The 25705-nt window shown below is 44.5% G+C and overlaps 1 protein-coding gene and 2 long non-coding RNA genes across 3 annotated transcripts in view; 2 read left to right on the top strand and 1 right to left on the bottom strand.

Annotated features, from left to right (window-relative positions):
* Positions 1–214: 214 nt before the first annotated feature.
* On the top strand, positions 215–14324 carry LOC143274345 (uncharacterized). Its single transcript, XR_013052952.1, has 3 exons — positions 215–325; positions 11042–11104; positions 14187–14324. It is a non-coding gene; the product is annotated as an uncharacterized LOC143274345 (long non-coding RNA).
* Positions 12578–25376, bottom strand: LOC143274344 (uncharacterized). The gene is made up of 4 exons (XR_013052951.1): positions 25248–25376; positions 23951–24061; positions 20619–20827; positions 12578–15480 (listed from the first exon to the last, which is right to left on the bottom strand). It is a non-coding gene; the product is annotated as an uncharacterized LOC143274344 (long non-coding RNA).
* Positions 25377–25418: 42 nt separating this feature from the next.
* Positions 25419–25705, top strand: part of LOC143274342 (uncharacterized protein C2orf78 homolog) — a 40502-nt gene continuing 40215 nt past the window's right edge. The window contains exon 1 of the mRNA XM_076577118.1: positions 25419–25669. The gene's annotated coding sequence lies outside the window, so the exon portion shown is untranslated. The remainder of the gene's footprint in view (positions 25670–25705) is intronic.

Genomic DNA, 25705 nt, shown 5'->3' with positions numbered 1-25705 from the left:
AGTCTGCCCCTACTCATAGATAACACGATCTATATGTAAGAGGTTTCATAAACTATACTAGGAAATGCTTGGAACAAATAAGCATTTTCAGCAAAGAAGCAAGATATAAAAATAAACATATAAAAATTATGATCTTTCAACCCCTACCCATTTCAGCCGCAGTTGCAGGCCAGCAGGGAGGACTTCTACAGGCAAGTCTGACTACCACCACCATCCCAGACTCTGTAACCTACAAGTCCCACTCCATCCCCCAAACTCACCCATCCTCCGAGACCACAGCTGCTCCATGAGACACAGACTCTACCAGCTCTGATTGGACCAAGAGGTGAGTCTATTCTCCTAGCTGATCACGCCAGCCTCTAGGCTTTAGTGCTATGGGCAAAACCCGTGTCCCCAAACCCCCACCAATTGCAGCCCCAGTTGCAGGCCAGCAGGCAGGAAGCTAATAGCAAGCTGGGCAGTCGTGGTGCATGCCTTTAATCCCAGCTTTTGGGAGGCAGAGCTAGGTGGATCTCTGTGTGTTCAAGGATACAGCCCGCATGGAGACACACACCTTTAATCTCAATACCAACCATAGAAGACCTGGAGGTCTGTACAGACAGGCAGTGATGAGGTGGTCATGTGGTTGAGTTTACAACCAATGAGAAGGCAGAACAGAAAGTCTTTATAAAGACAAACACACAGGAAGTAATTCTCTTGGCTGAAGAGGATAGCTGCAGAGTAAAGGGTAAGGCTCTTAGCTCTGACCGTTTGGGCTTTCATCTTTGCATTGGTTCTGTGTTTCTTATTGAATAAGTCAGTTACTTATACAAGGGATGATGCAGAGAGGTTGTGCAGAAGTAGAGGAGAAGATAGAAGGCAGAATATTAAAGAGAAATCAAGGAGTAGGAGATGAAGTGAGGCCAGAGTACAAAGGAAATAAAAAGGAGAGGGGGACATGGAGGAAGAGGGAGTGGAAGGAAAGGAATAAGGAAGAGGAGGCAGAAAAGTAGAGACTAGGACTAGTAGAAGGATGAGAAAGTAATGAATGAAGAAGGAAGAACAAGAGACACAGGCTAAGAAGGAAGAAGTGGAGCATGCAGATGAGGGCAAGTAGGAAGAGAGAAATAGAAGTAGAGAGGATGAGGAAGGGGTTGTACAGAAGGAAAGATTAGGAATAGGGGAATGAACTAGAAAGGAGATAGGAGTTAGAGGAGAAGGGAAGAGAAAATATTTGGAAGTGGAGGAGAGTGACTAGGATGATAAAGAGTAGTAGAATAGGGAATGAGAGGAAGATTAAAAGAAGACAAAAGAAGAGGAGGAGAGAAAGCAGATATAGTGAGATATAAAATGATATAGGGAGATAAGAAAGTGGAAGGGGAGGAGAAAGAAAAGTAGGAGAAGGAAGGTGAAAGAGATCACAGGAGGAAGAGGACAAGAAGAGAGCTGAGGAAGGAGGAAGAGGACAAGAAGAGAGCTGAGGAGGGAGGAAGAGGACAAGAAGAGAGCTGAGGAAGGAGGAAGAGGAAAAGAAGAGAGCTGAAGAAGGAAGAAGAAGACAAGAAGAGAGCTGAAGAAGGAGGAAGAGGACAAGAAGAGAGCTGAGGAGGGAGGAAGAGGACAAGAAGAGGGCTGAAGAAGGAGGAAGAGGACAAGAAGAGAGCTGAAGAAGGACGAAGAGGACAGGAAGACAGATGAGGAGGGAGGAAGAAGAAAAGAAGAGGGCTGAGGAAGGAGGAAGAGGACAAGAAGAGAGCTGAGAAGGGAGGAAGAGGACAAGAAGAGGGCTGAGGAAGGAGGAAGAGGACAAGAAGAGAGCTGAGGAGGGAGGAAGAGGACAGGAAGAGAGATGAGGAGGGAGGAAGAGGACAGGAAGAGGGCTGAGGAGGGAGGAAGAGGACAAGAAGAGGGCTGAGGAGGAAGGATGAAGACAGGAAGAGAGATGAGGGGGGAGGAAGAGGACAGGAAGAGGGCTGAGGAAGGAGGAAGAGGACAAGAAGAGAGCTGAGGAGGGAGGAAGAGGACAAAAAGAGGGCTGAGGAAGGAGGAAGAGGACAAGAAGAGAGCTGAGGAAGGAAGAAGAGTACAGGAAGAGAGCTGAGGAGGGAGGACGAGGAGGATTTTAGAAAATGTCAAGAACATGGTGGGGAAGAAAAAGGAAAGTGAAGAGGCAGAGGAAAGAAAGGAAGAGGAGAGAGGAAAGGAATGAGGATGGAGAGGAGGAAGAAAAAGGAGAAAGACGGAGGGCGAAGAAGAGAAGGAGCCATAGGACTAGAATAAGGAAATGCAGGAAAAGGAGAAAGTGAGGGGAAGACAAGAGTATGAAGAGTAGGAAGAGAAAGGATGCAAGAGGGAAAAAGGGAGCAGAAAGAGGAGGAAGAAGTGGTGGGACAGAAAGTGGAAAAAGTGGAAATGGGGAAGACAATGGAGGAAGAAGAGGGGTAGAAGAAGGAGGATGAGCAATGAGGAAGTGGAGAAGTCATAAAAGGAGAAAGAGGAAGTTGAAGAAGAGGGAGGGGAGGAGGGTGGATTGTAAATGAAAAAAGGATAGAAGAGGAAAGAGGAAGCAAAGAAGAGAAGGAGAGAAGACGTGATGAAAAAGAGCGGAAGGAAGTGCAGGAGCAAGAGAGAAAGTGAAATGGAAAAGGGAGAAAATGAAGGCAGGGAAAGACAGAGGTGGAGGCAGATGTGAAGGAGATGAAGATGGATGAAGAAGGAGTAATTGGAGAAGGAGAGTAGGGGGATGAAGACAGATGAGGAGAAAAAGTATAAAATAGGTGAGATGGGAGAGAAAATGAGAGGAACGAAACAGAAGAAGTGGGAGATGATAGGAGAAAGGAAGAAGATGGAGGAGGGAAGAGAAACAGGGGGAGGATATGGAGGAGATAAGCAAAGAAGAGATACAAGAGGAAGATATGGGGGGTTAGGGTATGAAGGAGAAGAAATGGAGGAGGAAGTGATGGAAGAGGATGAGATGAAGGGATCACAGAAAGAAGAGGAGATAGATAGAATAGTAAGAGACAGTTGTGGATGAGGAAAAAGACAAGATGGAGAAGGAGAAGATGGAGCAGCAGGAGGAGACAGAAGGAGTAGGAAAAAGATGAAGGAGGAAGAGAAAATAGAGGAGGAGATGAGGCAAAGGAAAGATGGAAGAAATGAATGAGGTGAAGATGAAGGAAAGGACAAAGGACGAGGTAGAGGAGTGGGATACAGAAGAGAGAAAGCAGAAAAGAAAGTCAGAGAAGAGAAAGATAATGGAGGAGGAGATGGATGGAAAAGCAAGGTAAGGAAGATATGAAGGAGGAAGAGTAGAAAGACAAGATGAAGAAGTGGGGAATAAGATGGAGATGAGGAACATATAACGAAGAGGTGCAGATGGGAGATCATGGAAGAGATGAAGAAGGTGATGGAGAAAAAGAAGATGTGATGGAGGAGCAGGTGGAAGAGAGGAGGGTGAGGAGGAGATGAAAGAGGACAGAATGTTGAAGAGTAGAATGATGAGGAGGGGCAGGAAGGTATGAATGAGGATGTTGAAAAAGATGGAGATGAAAATGGAAAGGGAGATGGAGGAGGACAGGAGTGAGGAGATCATGGAGTTAGAGAAGAGGGAAGGGGTGGAGGAAAAGGAGATGGATGAAGAAAAGGAGATAGAGGAGAAAGGTGAATGAAAAAAAGGAGATGGAAGGTTGAGGGATGCAGACAGAAGACAGAGATTGAGGAACATCTGACAGAGATGGATGAAATTAAAATAGGTATGGAAGAGGAAGAAATAGAGGAGAGATTGAAGATTGAGTAGGTAGGAGATGAAAAGGAGAGGTGGAGAAGAAGGAGGAGGAGGAGATGGGGAAAGAAAAAGAGATGATAAGAGGATGGAGGAAGTAGAAATGGAGGAGGAGAAGGAAATGGGAGAGAAGATGGAGGAGGACCTGGAGAAAGAGAAGATGGAGCAGGAAGCAACAGAAGTGAGGTGGAGGCAATGAAAGAGGAGGAAGAGATAGGAGGAGATGTAGGAGGAGGAAATTGAGAAATATGAGGAAAAATAGAAGAGTAGAAGGAAGAGAAAGAGGAAGAGTTGGAGGAAAAGGAACAGTCAGAAGGAAGAAGAGATGGAGAAGAAAGTAAAGGAGTAGATGGAGAAAGAAGGGATGTAAAAATAGGAGATAAAGAAAAGTAGAAGATGGAATATAAGTAGGAGATTCATCAGGAAGAGATAGACAAAAACAAGAGATATAGGAGAAGGAAGAGCAAGAGATAAATATGAAAGATGGATGAAGAAGAGGAAATAAAAGGGGAGGAGGAGATGAAGAGTTAGGACAATGATGAGGGGAAGATAGAGAAAAAAGAAAAGGGGAAGAGAAGAAAGAGATAGAAGAAATGGAAGAAGACAAAAAGAGGAGATGAAGGAGGATACAGTGGTAGAAGAAAAATGGAGGAAGAGATAGAAGAGGAAGATAAAGGAAAAGAGGGATAGATAAAGGTAGTGAAAGATGAGATAAAGAAAAGATGGAGGAAAGCCGGGCATGGTGGTGCACGCCTTTAATCCCAGCACTTGGGAGGCAGAGGCAGGTCGATCTCTGTGAGTTCGAGGCCAGACTGGGCTACCAAGTGAGCTCCAGGAAAGGCGCAAAGCTACACAGAGAAAGCCTGTCTCGAAAAACCAAAAAAAAAAAGGAAAAAAAAAAGAAAAGATGGAGGAGATAGAAGAGAAATATAAAGTAGAGGAGTAGAAAAAGGTAATGAAAGATGGGAGGAAGAAAAGATGGAGGAGCTAGAAGAGGAAGATAAAGGGAAGAGGAATAGATAAAGATAGTGAAAATGGGAAGAAGAAAAGAGGGACAAGGAGAAAGTAAAAAAGGAAATGGACAAAGAGGAGGAGGACAAAAAGATGAAATAAGAAAATGGTTAGTAGGAGGGAAAGTATGAGATGGAGAAGAATGAGGAAGGTAAGGGAGATAGAAGAGGAGCTGGAGGATATAGGAAAAGACAAGGAGAAAGAGAATGATATGGAGCAAGAGAAAAGGAAGAGGAGGAGGAGATAAAGAACAGGAAAAGGAAGAACAGGAGGAGATGGAACAGGAGGAGAAGATAAAGAGGAGGAGACAGGAGAAAGGAGAAAGGGAGGGGACAATGAGAAAGAAGAGGAGGAGAAAGTGATGGAAGAAAGGGAAGGGGAAGGAAGAGAAGAACAGACGATTAGTTAATGGAGGAAAGGAAAAGAGAACATAAGAAGGAAAATGGTGATAAGGAGAAGAATAATATGAAAGAAAAGGAGAAGATGAAAGAAAGAATGTAGAGGAAGAGGTAAAAGGGTAGAGGGTCAGGGAAAGGAGAGAAGGAGGTAAAGGATTAGGAGGAAAAGAAAGAGGAGGCAGAGGGAGGAAATGACAGAAGAGTACAGAAGATGACATGGGACATGGAAGAAAGGGACGGGGTGGAAGAGAAGGCCATGGAAGAGGAGGAAGAGAAGGGAATGGAGGAAGATAGACGATGGAAGAAGAATAAGAGGAGAGGAGGGAAGAAGAGAAATGAAGGATAAGAATGAAGTAAGAGAGGGTAAAGAAGAAAAGATGATGAAGGGGATTAGAAGCAGAGAAGGAAGAGAGGAATATGGAGGAGGAAAGGAGAAAGAAGAAAACAGAGGAAGAAGAGGAAGTAGAGAAATAGGAGGATATGGAGATGAAGGAAGAGAAGAAAATGAAGGAGGATAAGGAGATGGAGGGCAAGCAGAGGGAAGAAGGGAAATAGATATAGAAGATGAGTTGGAGAAGGAGGAGGAAGAAAGGAAGAGGATGTATATGAGATGAGGAGAAGGTGTTGAATAAACAGGAGAAGGAAGAGAGGGAGGAGATGGCAGAGGAAGAAATGATGGAGGAAGGGGATACTATAGAAGACTGGGTGGGAAATTGGGAATCAGAGGATTAAGAGACATAATTGGAGGAGGAGATGGAGGATGAGGAGAAGGGGAGCCAGTGAAGATGAAGAGGTGAAGGAAAAGGATGAGATGGATAAGAAAATATGTAAGAGAAAGGAGAAAATGAGGAGTAGCTGTAGAAAGATGAGAGAGGGAAAGTAAAGAAGCAGAAAGAGAAGAGATGGAGGAAGAAGGGGATAAAGGCTGGGAGGAGATGGAGAAGAAGCAGGAGATGGAGGAGGAGAAGAGGATCAAAAGAGACACAGGAGGAAGACTAGGAAGAGGAGGAGATGGAGAAGGAGGAAGAGATAGTGGAGAAGATGGAAGAAGATGATATGGAAGATTAGGATGAATAGAAGTTGAAGGAAATGGAGAAGAAATCAGGAAAGATGAAGGAGGAGATAAAAGGGAAGGAGGAAGAGAGGAAGAAGATAGAAGATGAAGAGGCAGAGAAAGAAGATGTAGAAAAGGAGGAAGTGAAGGATATGGAGGAGTACCAGGAAGATACTGAGAAAGAGGAGGAGGAGATGGAAGAAAAGGAGGCCATGGAGGAGGAGAAGGAGGTGGAGGGCGATATAGGGATGGGGAATATCAGAAGATAGAAGACAAAGAGATGGAGGAAGAAGATGAATTGGAGGAAAAGTAAATGAAGTAGAAGGTGCTGGAGGCAGAGGAAGAAGACATAAAACAGGAAGAGGAAAAATGGAGTAGGAGAAGCATGAGGAAGAAGGAAGGAAGAGACATAAGAAAATGGAGGGAGGGAATGAGATAAAGAAGGGGAGAGACTAGATGGAGAAAGACAAGGAAGAGATGGAGGAGATGCAGGAAGAGAAGATGGAGGAGGAAAAGGAACAGAAGAGGAAAAGGGGGTAGGAGGAAAAGAATTAGGGGGAGGAGGAAGAAATAGGAGGAGAGAGGCAACAGAGGAGATGGAGGAGGAAGAGAAGGAGGAAGGAAAGGAGATGGAGGTACAGGAGGAGAAGGCAATGGAGAGGAAGAAGAGAAAGAGCTGGAGGAGAAGAGGAAGACATTGGCGGAGGAGGAGGGGAAGGAGGAGGAGGCGGAGGACAAAGACATGGAGGAAGAGGAGGAAAAGGAAACAGAGATGGCTGGCCTGGGAGAAGGCTGCAGCGCCTGAGTTGGGTGATGATGGGAGTGCCCAAGCATCAGGTACTGCATTGCATGTGAGGAGCTTTGTGGGGCCATATCACGTGGGAAGAGATGGGAAGAGGTCAGAGAAAGATGGCATGTGACAGAGAGTGTGAGAGACACAGAGTGGGAATCACATTGGGAGGAGGAAAGAGGGGAGTAGGGGACCCAGGCCAGCTGTAGGGGGTGCAGCCTCTTCCCATCAGCCTTAGTTTCCACATTTGTTCCTTGAGATGAGTGCTGGTGCATTCTTACCCTCACTGTACTCCCAAAGGGCACCCCATCCCTCTTTCTGGAATAGTTGTAGCTTCCCCTGCAGAAGAAGAGACAGAGAGCCAAGAGAGGCACAGGTGTGGATTGCTTGGTACACAGTCAGTGCTAAATTAGTGCCGTTTCCTTTTCCTGGGGTATGTGTGGGGGAGCCAGTAGGAAGCAAAGGACAGAAGGGAGGAAGGGAAAGGGAAGGAAGTGTTTATTAAAAGCTTAGCATACTGCTGGTGCCCAATAAATGCCCATATTCTCCAGGCAGAGAAGCAAGAAGCAGAGGCTGGCAGAGACCATTGTTAGTGGGGACTGGAGGACAAGAGAGAGAAAGCATACTAGCAGTACTCAATAAATGTATTCTTTGTCTTGGAAGAGAGTAAACAGAGAGAGGAGAGAAGAGGGGGTGAGAGAGGGGAGGGTGTAAAGAGATAAGAGAGGGTGAGTGAAGCGCCTGGTATACAATAGGGGTCAAAGTGTATTCATCCTTCTCCCAGGAGGGCAGAAAGGGAGGAGATGAATAAGAGATGACAATGGGTGTGGGTGCAGGAGGGAAAGGAGCCCAGAGTCTGGGACCTCATACACAGCAGGTGCTCTCAAGATTTCTAGTGGGGAGGGCAGGAGACTGGAAATGGCAGATGCCCAAGGCCTGGAACTCAGGGTCACTCCCCTGCCTAGGGCAGAGCAGAAAACCACTGGCTTCTCTGCAGGAGCTGGAGGCAGGAGCCCCCAGCTGTCAGGACAGGAGACAAGGGTGCATTGTTGTAGCTAGAGTTTTCCTGCCTTGCCCACAGTCAGGACAAATCTTTGTCCCCTGCCAGTCCCACAGCAACTCAGACCCAACCAAGTAAACACAGAGACTTATATTGCTTACAAATGGTATGGCCATGCTTACTAACTGTTCTTATAGCTTAAATTAACCCATTTCTATAAATCTACACCTTGCCATGTGGCTTGGGGCTTACCGGCATCTTCACATGTAGCTTGTCATGGTGGCAGCTGGCAGTGTCTCTGACTCAATCTTCCACTTCCCAGAATTCTTCTCCTCCTTGTCCCTCCTATACTTCCTCCGGCCTGTCTACTGGCCAATCAATGTATTATTTACTAATCAATCAGAGCAACACATTTGCCATACAGAACATTCCACAGCACATTTTCCTGGCTCTGGTACAGCCTGGTCCAAGGGGGAGGGGAAACTGGTCTGCCAGGTGTGGGGTGCTGCCTAGCCTCTGCATCCCATGACCCACTGTTCCCCATCTGGGCTGACCTTCCTTCCTGCCTCCCTTGTCTTGAGTCCCTGCTCTCCACCCCTCTGTCCTGTTGTGAGGCAGGAAGGAATGACCCTGTGCCGGATCTGAGCCCCTCACCCAGGATCTGGGCTGGGCGTGGGTGGGGGCAGAGCAGGAAGAAAGATGGAGGCAGAGAAGAGGGAGCCAGGACAGAACCAGCTTTATTCAGGAAAGAACACAGGGCCTGGGCCCCAGAAAAGAGAGACCCGAAATTAGGAGATGGGAAGGAAGGCGTAGGAAACAAGCAGGCAGAGATAGAGGGAGAATCAGAGAGAGGCAGAGAGATGGAGAGAGATAGAGAAAGGCAAAGATGATAGAGACAAAGACAGACATGGAAAGAGAAATACAGAGAGAAGGAAAATCAGGTCAAGAGAGAGACAGACACATACAGGAACATCAGAGATAGAGGGAGTTTTGGGTTGACAGACCCAGAGAGAGGGAGAGAGGTAGAGATAAAAGGAGATAGAAAATCAGAGAGAGAGATACAGAAGCAGAGAGAGAGGGAAGGAGGGGGACAGGGAAAATCAGGCACAGAGATGAAGAGAGAGAGTCAGAGACAGAGAGAGAGACAGGAAGGAAGGAAGGAAGGAAGGAAGGAAGGAAGGAAGGAAGGAAGGAAGGAAGGAGGGAGGGAGGGAGGGAGGGAGGGAGGGAGGGAGGGAAGGAAGAGAGAGATGAAGGGGAAGACACAGGCAGAGAGAGGTACAGAAGGATGAGGCTGGAGGATGTGGAAGGTAGAAAGTGCCCAGTCAGGAAAGGCAAGCAGACAGGTGGAGAGACACCAGGTGCTTTGTGGGCCACCACAGCAGCAGGACCCTCTCACCTGGCCTCAGTATATGCATCCCCAACCCCAGCTCAAGCCCTGCAATTTAAGGGGCACCATAGGGGTGGGTCCTGTCCCTATCCACAGCTTATCTGCCCAGACCCTGGCCTTGCAGCTAAATTAAGCCTCAGCTATCAGCACAGCCAGCAACAGCTGCACAGTCAGCCATACCACAAACCTCCCTCCCATGGCCTGTGCCTCAGGCTCCTGAAGGTCAGCATGGACCTCCATACCAATGGGCTTCAGGGAACCCCCAGGAACCCAACAGCTTTAGGACAGGCCTGGTCAGGCATGTTAGGGCCAAGGTGCTCTCCTTAGAAGTGAGGTGTCAGAGCGGCACTAAGTCAGCCCTAAGGGCAACAGGAAGCACTGAATCTGTGCAAGCCTGCACCCTTCCCTCCACAGGCTCCTCATTTAGAACCGTATTTGGTCACAGCTGAGGGTGTACCTGGGATGTCACAGGCCAAGAATAGAAACACTCAGGGAGTCCTGGCAGCCGTCCCCTACCAGGGACTGGACAGGCAACAGGTGGGCAGGAAGGGGGGAGATTGAGGCATAGAGAAGGTAAGCAGCCCAGAGACCCAGAGGGACTTCAGAGCCATGGGCAGAGATGGGGTAGTGGGGTGTGGTGGCTTACACCTGTAATTCCAGTACTTGCGTGTTGAAGATACAAGAGAAGAAATAGATTCATCAAAAAAAAAACATTAAAACAAACAATGCCATAACACAAAACATCCAAGAAATCTGAGATTCCATAAAAAGACCAAATTTAAGAATAATAGGGACAGAAGAAGGAGAATACCAGTTCAAAGGCACAGATAATATATTCAACAAAATCATAGAAGAAAGCTTTTCCAACCTAAAGAAGGAAATGACTATGAAGATACAAGCACCTTACACAATACCACATAGACTGGACTCCCAAAAAAAAGTCCCATTGCCAGATAAAAATTGGAAAGGAAGAGGTCAAACTTTCACTATTTTCAGACAATATGATAGTATACATAAGTGACCCCAAAAATTCTACAATGGAACTCCTACAGCTGATAAACTCCTTTAGTAATGTGGCACGACACAAGATCAATGCAAAAAAAATTCGGTAGCTCTCCTATATACAAATGATAAAAGGGCTGAGAATGAAACCAAAGAAACATCACCCTATACAGTAGCCAAAAATAATATAAAATACCTTGGGGTAACTCTAAGCAAGTGAAACATCTGTATGATAAGAACTTTAAGTCTCTGAAGAAAGAAATTGAAGAAGTTATCAGAAAACGGAAAGATCTCCCATGTTCATGGATAGGTAGGATTAACATAGTAAAAATTTTCGGCAGCAATAAGTTTGCTGCCCTAATTTTAAATGCCCTTTTTTTGTCCTGTCCCAGTTAAGGTGTTTCTGTGAAAAATGTGCAGTTGGTTTCTGGAGGGTGCTGGGGATCAGTTCCCCTGTGGTTTTTCCTGTTTGGAAAGCAGTGTCTGGCTTGCCTCTGGATACAGAGTAGCCACTCCTTGACCCCTGCTGTTGGAGGGGTATATAAGCCCATGTTGGTACAAATAAAGAGAGCTGCTTCCCTGATGAACTGAGATTGGGTATCTTGAGTGCTGTTTAACCTCGGTGTCCCTTGCCAGATTTCGTGCTCCAGCTGGGCGGGTCGCAGCAAGTGGAGTTTCCACCGAGATCTGGAAAGAGGGGTAAGTGAACAAGGCTCACCCTAAAGGGAGGGGTGGAGGATTGAAACATTGGTATGTACCATGGGTAATTCTACTGCAAAAGCTCAGTTGGCCACTGAGTTAAGGTAATTAAGTTAAGTAAGCAAGGAACAGGAATTAAGTCTAGCACCGCACTCACATTTGTGGACACTATAGCTGAAGCAAGTCCTTGGTTTCTGATGGGAGGAGGTTTGAATATTCCAGATTGGGAATAAGTAAAAAGAGATTTACAAACGATGTTGCAAGAGAAAGGCACAGATATATTTTCCACAGCTGCATTTTCTCTATGGAGACTTGTGAAAGATGCTCTTCTGACTGATAAAGTGAAAGTGAAACAGCAACTTTCAGAGGGCGAGCAATTAGGAGGCAGATATGAATGAATCTTTGAAAGGGGAAAAGGAAGAAGTTGAGGTCCCTGTAAAGAGTGTATAAGGATATTTGTGAAGGATTTAATGGATGAGGAAGAAGACGATGATCTTGCCTCTGTCTAAGATTTAGTAGAGGAGGAAGAGCAGCTAGAAAAAGAGATAGAGGAACAACAACACAAATTGTACCATGCAAAGTGAAAGCACAGTCAGCACCTTCTGCACCTCTATTGTCTTGACCCCCACCAAGAAATCCTCATTGGTTAGGGGAGGAAAAATATAGGCAAAAAAAGGGGTGGTGTGGCATGAAACATATCCAGTAATTGAAACTCAGAATCAAGCTGGCCAGGTGGTCTGGGAGCATGTTCCTTTAACTTTCAAAAAGATGAAGCAGTTGAAGGAGGTAGTGAGCCATTATGGGCCACAGGCTCCATTCACTGTGACGCTGTTTGAATCATTATCTGCTAATCATCTGACGCCAAGTGATTGGCAGCAATTTTGCTGAGCTGTGTTATCTGGGGGTGATTATTTACTATGGAAAAGTGAAAATCATGAGAAATGCTTAGAACTCGCTCACATAAATGTTCAAGCTGGACAACCCCAGAGAAATTATGACATGCTCATGGGATCAGGACAGTATACTAACCTTCAACAACAGATTTTATATGATCCCGGTACCTATGCTCAAATAGCTGCTGCCGCAGTGCAAGCCTGGAAATCACTATCTAATGTAGCTGCAGGAGAACAGATATCAAAAGTGCTGTAGAGCCCTTCTGAGCCATATGCTGACTTTGTCTCATGCTTTTTACAACTAGCTGGAAAGATATTTGGGGACTCTGATCAGGCTATGCCCGTTATTAAGCAGTTGGCTTATGAGAATGCTAACAAATATTGCAAAAAGTTACAATTTAAAATTGCAGAATTACAAACCTTGCATCGATGGCAGCAATTTTTAGGAGAAATTCAATGGCTTAGACCTATATTTCAGATACCTACTAGAGATCTAAAGCCTCTTTATGATATTCTTAAAGGAGATTCTTCACCTACATCATTATGGGAATTAACCACAGAAGCAAAAGCGGCATTGGCTCAAGTAGAACAGGCTTTATTAGATTTACATGTTCAGCAGATGGATTATGGTCGGCCTTTACAATTATTAATCTTGCCTTCCAAATTCTCTCCCACTGGAGTGTTTTGGCAGACTGGGCCTATTCATTGGGTTTATCTGTCTGCTTCATCTACTAAGGTATTGAATCCTTATTATGAATTGGTTATTCAATTACTGTGGAAAGCTAAGAAACTCACTTTGGCCACCTTTGGAAAGATGTTTGAAAATCTTGTATTGCCTTATGTACAGGAAATGTTAGATATTTTGCAAAAGGAACATGAATCTTGGCATTTGTTTCTCTGTACTTTTTATGGCCAGATAGATACTCATTATTCTAAGCATAAACTTAATGAAAGTTTTAAGGTTCATTCATTTATTTTTCCCAGGGTAGTAAAATAAAGCCCTCTTAATAATGTAAGGACTGTCTTTATGGATGCCTCTGCAAATGGATATGCAGTGGTGGTTAGTGAGAACATTACTGAATGAGTATCTACTTCCAACATGTCTGCTCAGCAAGCAGAGTTATTTGCCTTACAGCTAGCTCTTCAAATGTTTCCTACAGAAGACCTTAATATCTATACTGATAGCTGTTATGTAGATAAGGCCACTGTGGTTACAGAAACTGCCCCATACATGGGCCCACCCTCTGCTGTGCAAAGGCAACTTCAACAAGTTCAACTATTAATCTGGGCAAGGAAGCATCCTGTGTTTGTTGGGCATCTTAGAGGACATACAGAGTTGCCTGGCCCACTAGCTGAAGGCAATAAATTGGCAGATCATTATACTCAAGGGGAAGTACTATTGGGTGCCATGAATGTTCAATTGTTTCCTACTGTTACCGCCTACGATAATGCTCTACAATTCATCATAAATTTCATGTTAATGCTCAGACCTTGCAACATCATACTAGTTTTTCCAGACTTGAGACTTCAAAAACAGTTTCCTCCTGTCCTATATGTGCACCATTTATTCATGTGCCTTCGCTGGGTGTCAATCCTCGAGAACTTATCCCAAATGAGTTTTGGCAGACCGACGTTACTCATATTTCTAGCTTTGGACCATTGGCCTATGTGCATGTGTCAGTGGATACCTTTTCTCATTTAATATTTGCCTCTCTGCATAAAGGAGAGCGTGCTCAAGATGTTAAAAAACATCTAATTTCAGCCTTTTCCTATATGGGGGTTACTCGGCATATAAAAACAGATAATGGTCCTGCATATACCAGTGCCAGCTTCGCAGGATTTTGTAAACATTGGAATATTATTCATAAGACTGGCATTCCTTATAACCCTCAGGGGTAAGCCATAGTGGAAAGGGCTCATCAACATCTTAAAACTTATTTGCAAAAAATAAAAGAGGGTAAGATGTATAGGGATATACAAGGACCTCAAGCTTTACTTTCCATTACACTTTTTACTTTAAATTTTTTTGCTTGTTGACAGCAAGGGAGTTTCAGCAGCTCAGAGGCATTTTGGTGGCCCCTCTGTCTCTGATGCTAAGGTGCGATGGAAGGATTTAGCCACCCGTACCTGGCAGCCTCCTGCACCTATGTTGGCCAGGGTGAGGGGAGCTGTGTGTGTTTATCCTCCAGGTGCTGAAAAGCCCATTTGGCTCCCAGAAAAGTGTATACGCCCAGCAGAAGAGATTGATAAAAATGCATCAGTGGATACTGTGGCTAATGATGATGCCCATGATGATGCCTCAGGGAGAAGCTGAGCCGTTATGGAGTTTAGTAAGAAATCCACCTGTGTTACTGTCTGTGAGTATTAATAGCCCTGTTTTTCCTGCTGTATTTTCTTCTAATTGGAAAATTGGTACTGCTGCCAGCAATGTAAAACTCCAAGACAGCTGGCAAGAATAATACCAATGATATCTCCTTGAATCTGAAAGGCAGCTTTCATGATTGCCTAGTCCTGAGTAATACTTCTTTGGAAGACTTTGTAGATAATTCCAGCATGTCCTGTGCTGTGGGTCTCCAGGAGATGTGGTATCCATTAAATGAAGATATCACAAGGTCCATCAATGTTAATTCTACACATGCTTTCCCTATTATTTCCATGCCCAGTGTAAGTGCTCCTTTCCTTTTTGTTGTTTGGAATGGTGATGTGGGAGGGAAGGGACTACTAAACTGTTCAGTTCTGAATTGTAGCTTGAGTAATTGCTGGAATATGGACCAATAGCTGTGGAGCCTCTGTGGGACTGGACTAGGACTGTGCATAAGCCAAACAGTTGTGTAGCTCAATCTACTTAAGGGGACCCTGGCAGTAGGATCAGGATCCATCCCTGGTGCATGATCTGGCTTTTTGGAGCCTACAACCTATGGTATAGCCTTAATACAGAAGGAACAACTACCTGGTACAGTCTTGATGCAGGGAGCGGGGGAGGGGGAGCTTGGACCTGCCACTACTGAATGTACCAGGCTCTGCTGACTCCCCATGGGAGGCCATAACATGTTGGAGGAGGGAATGGAGAATGGGTTGGGGGCAGAAGGCTGGAGGGGTGGGAGGAGGGATATTGGTATATAAAATGAATAAAAATTGGTATATAAAAATTCCGTAATAAAAAATATACTTTTTAAATTCATATTAAAACAAAGAGCTGGATGGACAAGCCTAAGCTAAAGGCCAAGCTTTCACAATTAATAAGAAATCTCCCAGTCATTGTTTAAGGGCTGGTAATCCAAAGATAGTCCCACAGGAAAGCTTGCTACAGGAGGCTGTACCAGGGAAGCTGCATCTGCCACACAGCATCAAGAGGGAAAAGTTGATTGTAGCCTGCCTGCAGGAGATGCTTCAGTTTCACTGGCAGGCAGCCAGAACTGTTGTCAACCAACTGTCGCCCTTAGCACATGTCCAATGCTGCTGGACTCCTTCTACACCAAGCCTCTGGAAAGCCAAGGTGATGAAAACAAATTGGTGAGAGATCATTTCAATGTTGCCACTTTGCTTCCTGGTGGACAATAATCATATCACATGAAGATGTGCATACAGATGCTGCAGCCATTCCAAACGTGGAGTGGCAGACCAGAAGCTGGACCTTGCATGCCACAAGGTCCTGTGTGTGAATAGTACACCATTATTCTTCAAGCAATGGTTGGTATCAGCAACAACTTTTTGTTGTAGTCAAAATGACAGCCATAGGAAGGCAACAGGACACAAACAAGAGCCACAAGAGTTGGTAAGGTAATGAGTCCCAAAAATGGAAAAAAGAAAAAGCACTTGACAATCAGGAGGAGGGAGCCTAAAGACTACACATAGCCAGAGTCCTGCCAGCCCTGGGACACAGAGTCCAAAGCAGAGGACACTGCAGCTCAGGGTTCTGAAGGCTCTCATTCCAGGTCACATGGCCCCACTGCTTTAGGTTTATGGCAAGTGTGCCGAGTGGCAGAGACAGAAAGCACTGCTCATCATATAAGTCAAAAAGCAAGGAAAGTCAGGAAGGGCCAGGGTCTTACAGTCCTCCTTATAACCTAATTTCTCCCATGTCCCCACATCCTAATGGTTCCATTGCTTCCCCTTAGAGCCCTCCCCACAAGGACCAAGCCTTTAAGACATGGGCCTTAGAGGGACATTCATGATCCAGACCATTGCACCTGAGTAATAGGTCTTCCCCATCTACTTCCTGACCAGCGGTCAATACATCCCACATCTGCCTTCAGGCCATAAGTGTTCATCATGAAGGTGACAGTTATGGAACCCTCTCTCAGACCACACCACACACACACACACACACACACACACACACACACACACACACACACGGTTGGTCAGCACTCTGACTAAACCCCTGATGCTGCCTTGCTGTTGAACTATTTCTGCTATTTCTGACTTGCTAGACTTGACACCTCAAGTGTCCCCTTTCAACTTAAAGTTTCCTCTCAATGATGACAAAATATATGGATTGGGAAAGAAAGGTTACACTGGGTGGAAAGAGGGGGTGGCTCCCATCTGGATCAGAAGGGGCAGAGTCTCCTGCAAGCTCTGCACTGTCATTTTCTTGTCACTGGAACCCAGAGAGCATAAATGGTCAGACATGTGACATTGGGGAGCAGCTTTTAAACATTTATCTTCAGACTCAGCTACCAGGGATGATTTCCCACTTCATTATCTGTTAACTAATGGGTAAAAGAAAATCTCCTGGGTACCCTTTGAGTGTATGTCTGTCCTAGATCTCATACTGTGATCTATCACACAGCTTTATCCCTTCTAATTAATGTCTAGTCCATAACTCATGTACTGAAAATTAACATCATTGATTACCATCCAGGAATTTCCCAATTCAAGAGAAGGAAGGACTTCTCTGGCCATCAGAGTGAATTTATGTACAGATCTCATATCCCTTGGTGATGGCTCTCTGCTGAGGATTCAGCATTAACTGGGATCACTTTGGAAGAACAGTGAGAAATGCCTGTGTGCTCTGTGGTTCCAGAAGAGAGGGCATCTCCATAGAAAGGGGGAACACTTTAACAAGTGCAGTGCTTGAGACAGACAGAACTCAGCTTAGAACACACAGAACTTAGCATGCCTGCTTCATCCAGGCATAGCAAAGAGGTCAGTTCAGGGAAGTGACAAAGAGAGGTGAGCTCCTCACAACTGTGTCCCCTCAAATACTGTCTTCCTGCAATCCTTTACGGGGATCCTTGGTGGGAGATGTCCAGGGGATAATGAAAGGAAACAAGCTACTTGACCCTAGTTACATCCAACATAGATAAGTAAGATCCCAGAGGCTCTGTACTAGTCACATGGAATCTATTGTTGTTAGGAAGGAAAGTGGAACCAGTGAATGTAGTCTGATGCTCAACCCAGCCCACCTCCAATTTTGACCTCTACCTGCTCCCTTGTTTCCCTCCACATCATGACCCTTTCAGAGACACAGGCTACAGATGTACCTTGGGAGACGGCAGGGTTTACTTAGTACCCTGTCCAGGGGCATTTGCATTCCAGAATATGGCCCTGAAGAAAGCTGGTAACCTCTGCTGATGGAAGGACTCTCCTCTCTCTTATTGGAATCTGGGGCACTGCAGTTCCCTGGGACAATAACTTGCTTGTTACTCCATTGACAGTGACAGAGGATGTGGCATGTTATGGAATCACACCACTTAGGAAGCATGGACCAGCTGCTCAGTCATTGCTGCATTCCTTGACAAATGCTGTCTGCACCCCACATACACACCTCAGCACTGTGGGGCCCTGCCATCCCACCTGCCTTAAGCCCCTCTCAAAAGAACTTTTCTTCCATGTTGATGAAGAGGGAAAATTGAAATCCCAATGAGATAGCCCCAATAAATGTCATTTTACACACACTAAGTGCCAAAATAGATGAATAATCACAATTAGTAACAATTTCCCTAAGTGACTTCAGTTCCCTGTCTGATATCTACCTGTTACAGGAAAATGACACTGGCACCTTAAATTCATGAGCTTGTGATCATGAGCACAAGGGTGGACACATGAATGCTGTTCAATGCACAGATGCTCTGCAGGTATGAACGTCCCTCCAAAGCCATAACAAGGTCACTGGGCAGAAAATGCTTTCATGGAAAAAGAGGAAAGAATACCTTCAAAAATAAAAAATAATAGACATAAAGTCCGAAGGACAAGTCAAAACCCCTTGCATTCATCAGAGCAGACCTGTATTGGACTCACTAAAATCTACATGTGCATCTTGTCCACTGGGATGGCCGGCCTCCTGCCCTTCCACCCTCTTAGGCAGCCACCAATCCAGGAATGTCATCTGCAACCATGCCTCTTCTTTCTCTCTCCCTTTAACCTCTGTCTCATGGAAGCCCCCTGGCTCTTTTGAGATATTAAATCAAAATCCAACTACAGTGTTTACAGAGAAATAATTCTGATCCTGAATGTCCCCAGCTCCTTCTTACAGGAACCAGCCGTGACTCCCCAGAAGTAGTGGGTAATTCTGACTTTTAACAGGCATGGAGGGAAATCACTCCTTGACTCAGGAAGAAGGTGCCTACACTAGATGTCAGTGTAGGATTGAAACTAAGGTAACATTCTGAAGACCCGCTGCAGCCGGACACTTCCATGTCCAAGATCTTCAGGGAAAGATTTCAGAGCTGGCAGAAGATGAGTGTTACTAGGCCTAGTGATGCAAACTTGTTATCCCACCTACTTGAGAGGCTGATGCAGGGAGATCACAACTTCAAGGCTAGCCTGGGCACCCTACCCTGGGCTCAAAATAAAATGCAAAAAGGGTAGGGATTGGGCTCAGTGGCAGAACACTTGCCTAGTACACATCCGGTGTTAAGGTCATCTCACATGTAATTGTTTACTAGACAACTAAGCAGGAAGTGTGTCTGTGACCTTGGGGGTGCATTGATGTTCAGTAATTATCCATGTGCTTACTTTATACATGAGGCTGCCAGTGAGAACCATGAGCACGGTCTTTATAGCTCTTATTGTGATCATTTGGTCACCTATTGAGTCGATCCTTTCCTCTAAACTGTTTGATGTGTCTGTCATAGTATCTTATGGGACTTTTCTTCCAGTGCAGGCAGCTAGGACGTCCACAACTCTGTCCTCTCCTGGTCTAGCCTGAAGTTTCCTGATTCTGATAGCATCACCCTCTCCTGGTCTAGCCTGAAGTTTCCTGCTTCTGATAGCAATATCCACTCTTGGTCTAACCTGCAATTTTCTGCATCTGTACTTCTTTCTTGTACATTGCTTTTGCATATATTCTTCTATAGTGCTTTTTATACTTTAAGCTACATGTTGCACATTAAAGAACAAAAGAAACATTAGAAGCTCAAGATATTTCTTCCTTTCACAAAGCATGGGCCTTTTAAACTGTTGCAAGCAGCTGTGCTGTGGGGCTCTCTTCTTCACAGAACTAGACTAACCTCGCTCCAGGTCTGCTGTAGCCCGAAGTGGAGGTAGGTCTCTTCCTTCTAGCTAGGTGATAGGACACAAGCAACACAGCCAAACTTCAGTTTTTGCTTGCACTCCTTTCTCTCTCTCACTTCCCAGTATTAGGAACCACCATGGAGGCATGCACAGGGGAAAATGAGGTCTGCAGCAAGCATCTACTTCTCTGAGACTGAACATGTCAGAAAGGAGAGTACAAGTACGAACTGAGTGCATGCCCTTGCAGCTTATAGTGAGAGTCCTTGAAACTCCTCCAGTGTCTCAGGAAAAACTCCCAAATCCAAAGAGCCTCAAATTCATATGAGCCCCTCATATAAGCCAAACCAAGTTATACTCGATGGAATAGGCTCACAGCAACTTAATCTGAAAACCTGGTATAGTGGTTCACACCTTTAATCCCAACACTCAGGAGGTAGAGGCAGGTGGATCTCTTGAGTTCAAGACCAGCCTGGTCTACACATAGTGAGTTCCAGGAAAGCCAGGGCTACATAGTGAGCCACTGCCTAGGAAAAGGAAATCAAGGAAGCTCTACTGTACATATGGAGTCAAGATAGCCTAAAAAGTGACTTTCACAGGTTGAGAGACTAGGGAATTGCATTTGAAAAACTGATGTTGGGCTATACATGGTATGTGTCATATTCTCTACTCTTGATATGAAATTTAAACCAAATTTTAAAATATGGTGCCATCTGTTGACTAGGGGAATGCATGAGATCAGGCCTGTGATTTCTATTGCCAATGTGTCAATTTGTTTAATGCAGGAAATGATTTTCCCAGCAGAAATGCCCAATGCTGAGATGGGGTAGAGCTCAACAAGTAGACCTGTTGCTTAGCAAGTGGGAAACCTGGGTTCTATCCACAACATTTTGGAGCATCACAAAACAAAGTAAGGGAAGTAAAGTCTAATGGCAGTCTCTTTATTCTCCAGTGGCCTCTGATGATATTATTAAACTAGAAGAACAGAGCCAGCAAAATGAGGCAATGTGTAAGGAAGTTGGCTGCCAAGCCTAAGTTCAGAATCCTAAACTTACAAGATAGAAGGAAAGAAAGAACTATTATAAGTTGTCTTCTGAGCTACACATACATGGCATGGTGAACACACAAATATACATACACACAAACACAATAAATAACCAACCAACCTGAAGAATGCTGGTGCCATTGGGTCCATGTTCTCCTATATCAACACCTGTAGTTCTGCTTGCCAGTCCTCTGTACTGACACCAGAGTTTGGACCAAGTGCAAAACAGGGTCAGGAAGTTCATAATCTGTGCCTTGAATTTTTGAGGGCCTGGATAAAGCTGGTATCTAATGTCCAGCAGTGCTGTCCTGCAGAGTAGTCCAAGCCAGCCTATGAAGCAAGAACAGGAGAACACACAATTCAAGAAATGCAATGACCCAGAACCCAAAGTGTCCTGAAAAATCTTCAGATTTCAGATTAATTTACAGCTTTAAGATTCAGATTAGCATTGTTCAATCAGCAAATCCATGTCAACATTGCCACAGTCCAGAAAACTCCAAAGTATGAGACACTGCTGGTCCCAAACATGGTGGATAAGATGAGAAATACTCACCTTCTGCTGTTCTCATAGTATTCCACACAGGGCTTTCTAGTGTGAAGGCCCAAAAAGGGCTGTTTCTCTCACATCCATATAACCATTCAAAAGAACCAGAACTGGACCTGGTAGTGATTTCCTATAGTCCTGTCACTGGGCAGGCAGAGGCACAAGTATGCATGTATGTATACATGTTTCATACAACAAATGAAATAAAACAATAATGAATAAGTTTCCAGCTCTCATGATCAATAAGTCCTCTGGTACTAATTGCATGCTTGGAGGTAATTTCTTTCTAATCACTAATTTTTTAAGCAGTGACTAGAAACTCCAGTAGAAATGTTTCTCCTTAATCCAAAAGTGAAGTGGGCTACAGAAAGTAATTCCCACTGTCACCAGAAGTCATTAGATAAATGGATCTCTTTCACTAATGGAATACATGGTTTGAATCTGCAGTGTCTCCCAGAGGCTCATGTTTTGACCACTTGTTCCCCAGCTGGTGACACTAACTGGGAAGGCGATGGAACCTTCCAGAAGCCCTGCTTCCTGGCAGAATTAGATAATTAGGAGTGGCCTTTAAGGTTACAGCCAAGACATAGTTCTGGTCATTCTGCTTGTCCTGGTCATCCATGACATGAGTAACACTGCCACACACTTCTGCTGCCATGGACTGAGCCACTGCACCATGCCCACCCTGCTGTGATAGACTGCAGATCACTGACCCTGAGCCAAAGTTAACCTTTCCACCCTTGTTTCTGTATGCATAGTGTCAATGGCAGCAAGAAGTAAACTAGGGCTGACAAGATGGTTTTGTGGGTGTACTGTCTAGTTTTGTGTCAACTTGACACAAGTTAAAGTCACCTGAGAGCAGACAAAATGGAGGTTTCGACTGAGAAAATGCCTCCAGAAGTCAGGCTGTAGGCAAACCTGCAAGGAACTTTCTTAATTAGGGATTGATGTGGGAGGGTCAAGCCCACTGTGGCTGGTTCCACTTGGGCTGGTGGTCCCAGGTTCTGTAAGAAAACAGGTTGAACAAGAAATGAGGCGGAAGTCAGTAAGCATCACTCTCCATGACCTGTGCATCAGCTCCTGCCTCCAGATTCCTTCCCATTTTGGGTTCCTGCCTTGACTTCCCTCCATGGACTGTGACTGGGGATATATAAAAAAATAGACCTATTTCTATACCTGAATATAAGAACATCTCATCTGAAAACATTCTTTAAAAATATAGATTCTAGGGGCCGGGGAGATGAGACAGGGGTTAAGAACAATTGCTGCATTTCCAGAGGTCCCAGAACCCACATTGGGTGGCTCTAAGCCATATGTAACTTAAGATCCAGTAGAGTTTTCTTCTGGCCTCTGTGGCTACTGGCACATGTGTAGCGTACATGTGCCCACACACATGTATACACACACACAAACACATAAACACTTTTAGAATCTTTTTTCAAAACATAGATGCTGGGTGATCATTTGCTAGGTAACTCTAAGAGATGTCTAGGAATCAGAAAATTTGAAACCTTTAATTTGTTTGCTTTCTCAGACAGGGTCTCACTGTATCCTAAGAGGACCTTAAACTCTCTATCCTCCTGGCCCAGCTTTCTGAGGGCTGGAGTTATAGGGGTGCACTATATCACCCATGTGATAAATATAATTTACCAAATAAATCAGCACATACTTCATTTGCTCAGTCCATAGCTGTCAAATATTATTCTGAGTACTTTGCTGTCATAAATAATAATCACAAAAATATTAATAAGTATCTCTCTTCATACACTGTTTTCTTAAGAGGATAAAGTGGGGACATTGCTTTCTTAAAAAGCAAATATTTTAGTAAGCAGGCAACTGTGGTCACTGTTGCTATGGGGAACCCACCACCCTACTGTAATCTGAGAATCACAGGGAACACTGGCAGATATTCAAAGCTATGCTTGCTATATAAAAACGATTCATTAAGAGATTCCTAATAACTGGGATAGAAAGAAGAATCAGCAGCTAAGAGCACATACTATTCTTGCTGAGGATCAGGGTTCAATACACATTGAACACATGAAGGCTTACAACCATCTCTGTAAGTCCAATTCCAGAGAATCTGGCACCCTCTTCTGGCCTCTGCAGGCACTGGCCACACACAATGCACATACCACATACGTACATACATGCAGTCAAAACACTGTAACATAGAATCGGGCATGGTAGCACATGCTTTTAATGTCAGTACTCAGGAGGTAGGCAGGATGATCTCTGTGTGTTTGAGACCAGCCTCGTCTACAGAGGGACTTCCAGGACAGCTAGGGCTATTGCACAGAGAAACTCTGTCTTGAAAAAACAAAAAGAAAAACCACTCATAAAATAAAAATAATTCTTTTCAAAAAGAGAGACTCCTTTGTCTCTGTCACTATAACCACAGAATCAATGCTACTTTTGAGTCTACAACCCACAAAATGACTCCTATATTTTCAGTTGTCTAATCCCACCCCAACCACCTGCTACTCTGGTAATTAAACTCAGGGCCTCAATGTACAAAGCAAGTGTTCTACCACTGAGCTACACCCCTAGTTCACTATTGTCTTATGCTTATCTAAGATCATAATTGTGAAGGAGGAATAGCTCAGTGATGCAAAGCATAAGTTAGGTCCTGGGTTGATCCTAACCATCAAAAATAAATAAATGAATTCATTAATTAAATAACTTTTTAAAGAAAAGAAGACCAAAAGCTCATACATAATAATCTAAAGTATATAAAGTACTATAGTAGCAGCATATACTTGAAAAAATCACTAAAATTTTAAATGTCTCCCCAAAAAACAATTATATGAGGTTATTTAGACTGATTTAGCCATTTCAAAATATATAAACTTCAAAGTGTTATTTTAAATGTCATAAATATATACAATTTTTGTCAAGTAATCTTTTACCATGTTTTAATCCCAGCACTCTTAAGACACAGGCAGGTGGATCTCTGTGAGTTTGTGGCCAATTTGATCTTCATAGCCAGTTCCAGAACAGCCAAGACTACATAGGGAGGCCTATCTCAAAGAAGAAATCAAGTGTTCATTACTGAGTTCACATTTATGAGTCCCCAAGGGCACTTTCTCACACAGTCTTATACATGCTAAACTAGTGTCAGGCCTTTGCAAATGCAACACATTTGGTGTCCATCCTGTTGTCAGGCTGCCCTCAAATTCTAAAGCATATGTGTGTTACCATGGCCTGTACTGCTAAAGATCAAAATAACACACAATTATCACCCAAAACATATAAAGCCGATGTTTCTTAAACAAGAATTCAGTGCTCTTTGCCCAAGTTTCTCTAAGAATTTTTTCCCTCTTTGAAAGGAGGGAGCACAGTACTCAATATTAAAAATCACTGACTAAAGAGACCACAGGGACCATAATTCTGCTTTCTCTCACCCACCATCCCAGTTAGATCCAGCACTCATCAGAAATTAAGGGCGGTGTCTGGACAGAACCTAGGCAGGCTGAGAAGGCTAGGCTGGGCCTTTGTGTCCCAGATCTGCAGCCACGAGAATCACTTTTCGTCTCTTATCATATTGACAGAAACTAATGCTCCAAGTCTCAAGAAGCTTTCTGGGGTGGATGCAGTAAAGGGGCCTGTAAATTCCAATGTTGCAGAGGCTAAGGCAAGAATATTGATTATACTTAGGAGCTCAGCCTCGGCTGCATAGAAAGTGTCTGGGCTACACAGAGAGACTGTGTCTTCAGAAGGAAAAATAAATAAATTTTAAAAAGCAAGCATTCTGAGACTAAAGCCAGCTAAAACTACTCTATTTTACTCATAGGAAAGAGACCCTTAAACGAGGTCATAAAATTACATAGTAGCTTAAATAGAAGAAAATCCCCGGCCACCATTACAAAAGATAACTAGTAATCCTGTGAGTGAATTCTAGGCCAGCCAGGGACACATGAGTTCCCCGGGGGGCAAAAAAAAAAAAATCCAGACGATGGTGGCTCATGGCTTTAATCCTATCACACAGGGGGCAGAGGCAGGCAAGTTTCTGAGTTTGAGGCCACCTGGTCTACAAGAGGGAGTTCCAGGATAACCAGGGCTCTTACAAAGAGAAACTAAAACTCGAAAAACTAAACAAACAAAAAAATTCTAAGACCTCAATACAGCCATTACGTCCACTACTTCAAGCCCATTTCTGCCCTCCATAGTCCCAATCTCCCTCGCATCCTCTCCATGACAGCTTGCCTCTCTATACTTCATTAATCCTGAACTGCAACGGGACTGTGCCCGCCAGAGGAGCCATGAACTGAAGTGGCCACGAATAACAGACTCCACCGGCCACAGAACCGGCGCTTAGCGAGCCCCTCCCTCGGCAGCAGAGCTAAACCCAAGGCGCATGCACCACCAGAGCCCGTCGCGCTTCAATGGAGTCACGGAAGGCGCCCTATCCGAAATCTGGTTGCATCCATTGATGCCGTCTGGAACAAGAGTGTTTGTGTACTGTGCGCACGTTGTTTCTTGGGCACAACGGATTTTTCCAGCGGAAAGGCAAACAAGAAAGAGTCCTGGTGGCTGAAAGCTGCTGAACTAAGTGAAGAAAGGGAAAGAGTGAGTGAGACCTGACGGAGATGTCACCAAAGCGCTCCGGAAGCGTCTGACAATGAAGGGTAAGCGGGAGAGAGACACGAAATTGTGCCGGGATG

This window comes from Peromyscus maniculatus, chromosome 1 (genome assembly GCF_049852395.1).
Source record: "Peromyscus maniculatus bairdii isolate BWxNUB_F1_BW_parent chromosome 1, HU_Pman_BW_mat_3.1, whole genome shotgun sequence".
Lineage (NCBI taxonomy): Eukaryota > Metazoa > Chordata > Mammalia > Rodentia > Cricetidae > Peromyscus > Peromyscus maniculatus.
This window is presented reverse-complemented; position numbering and strand designations above follow the sequence as displayed.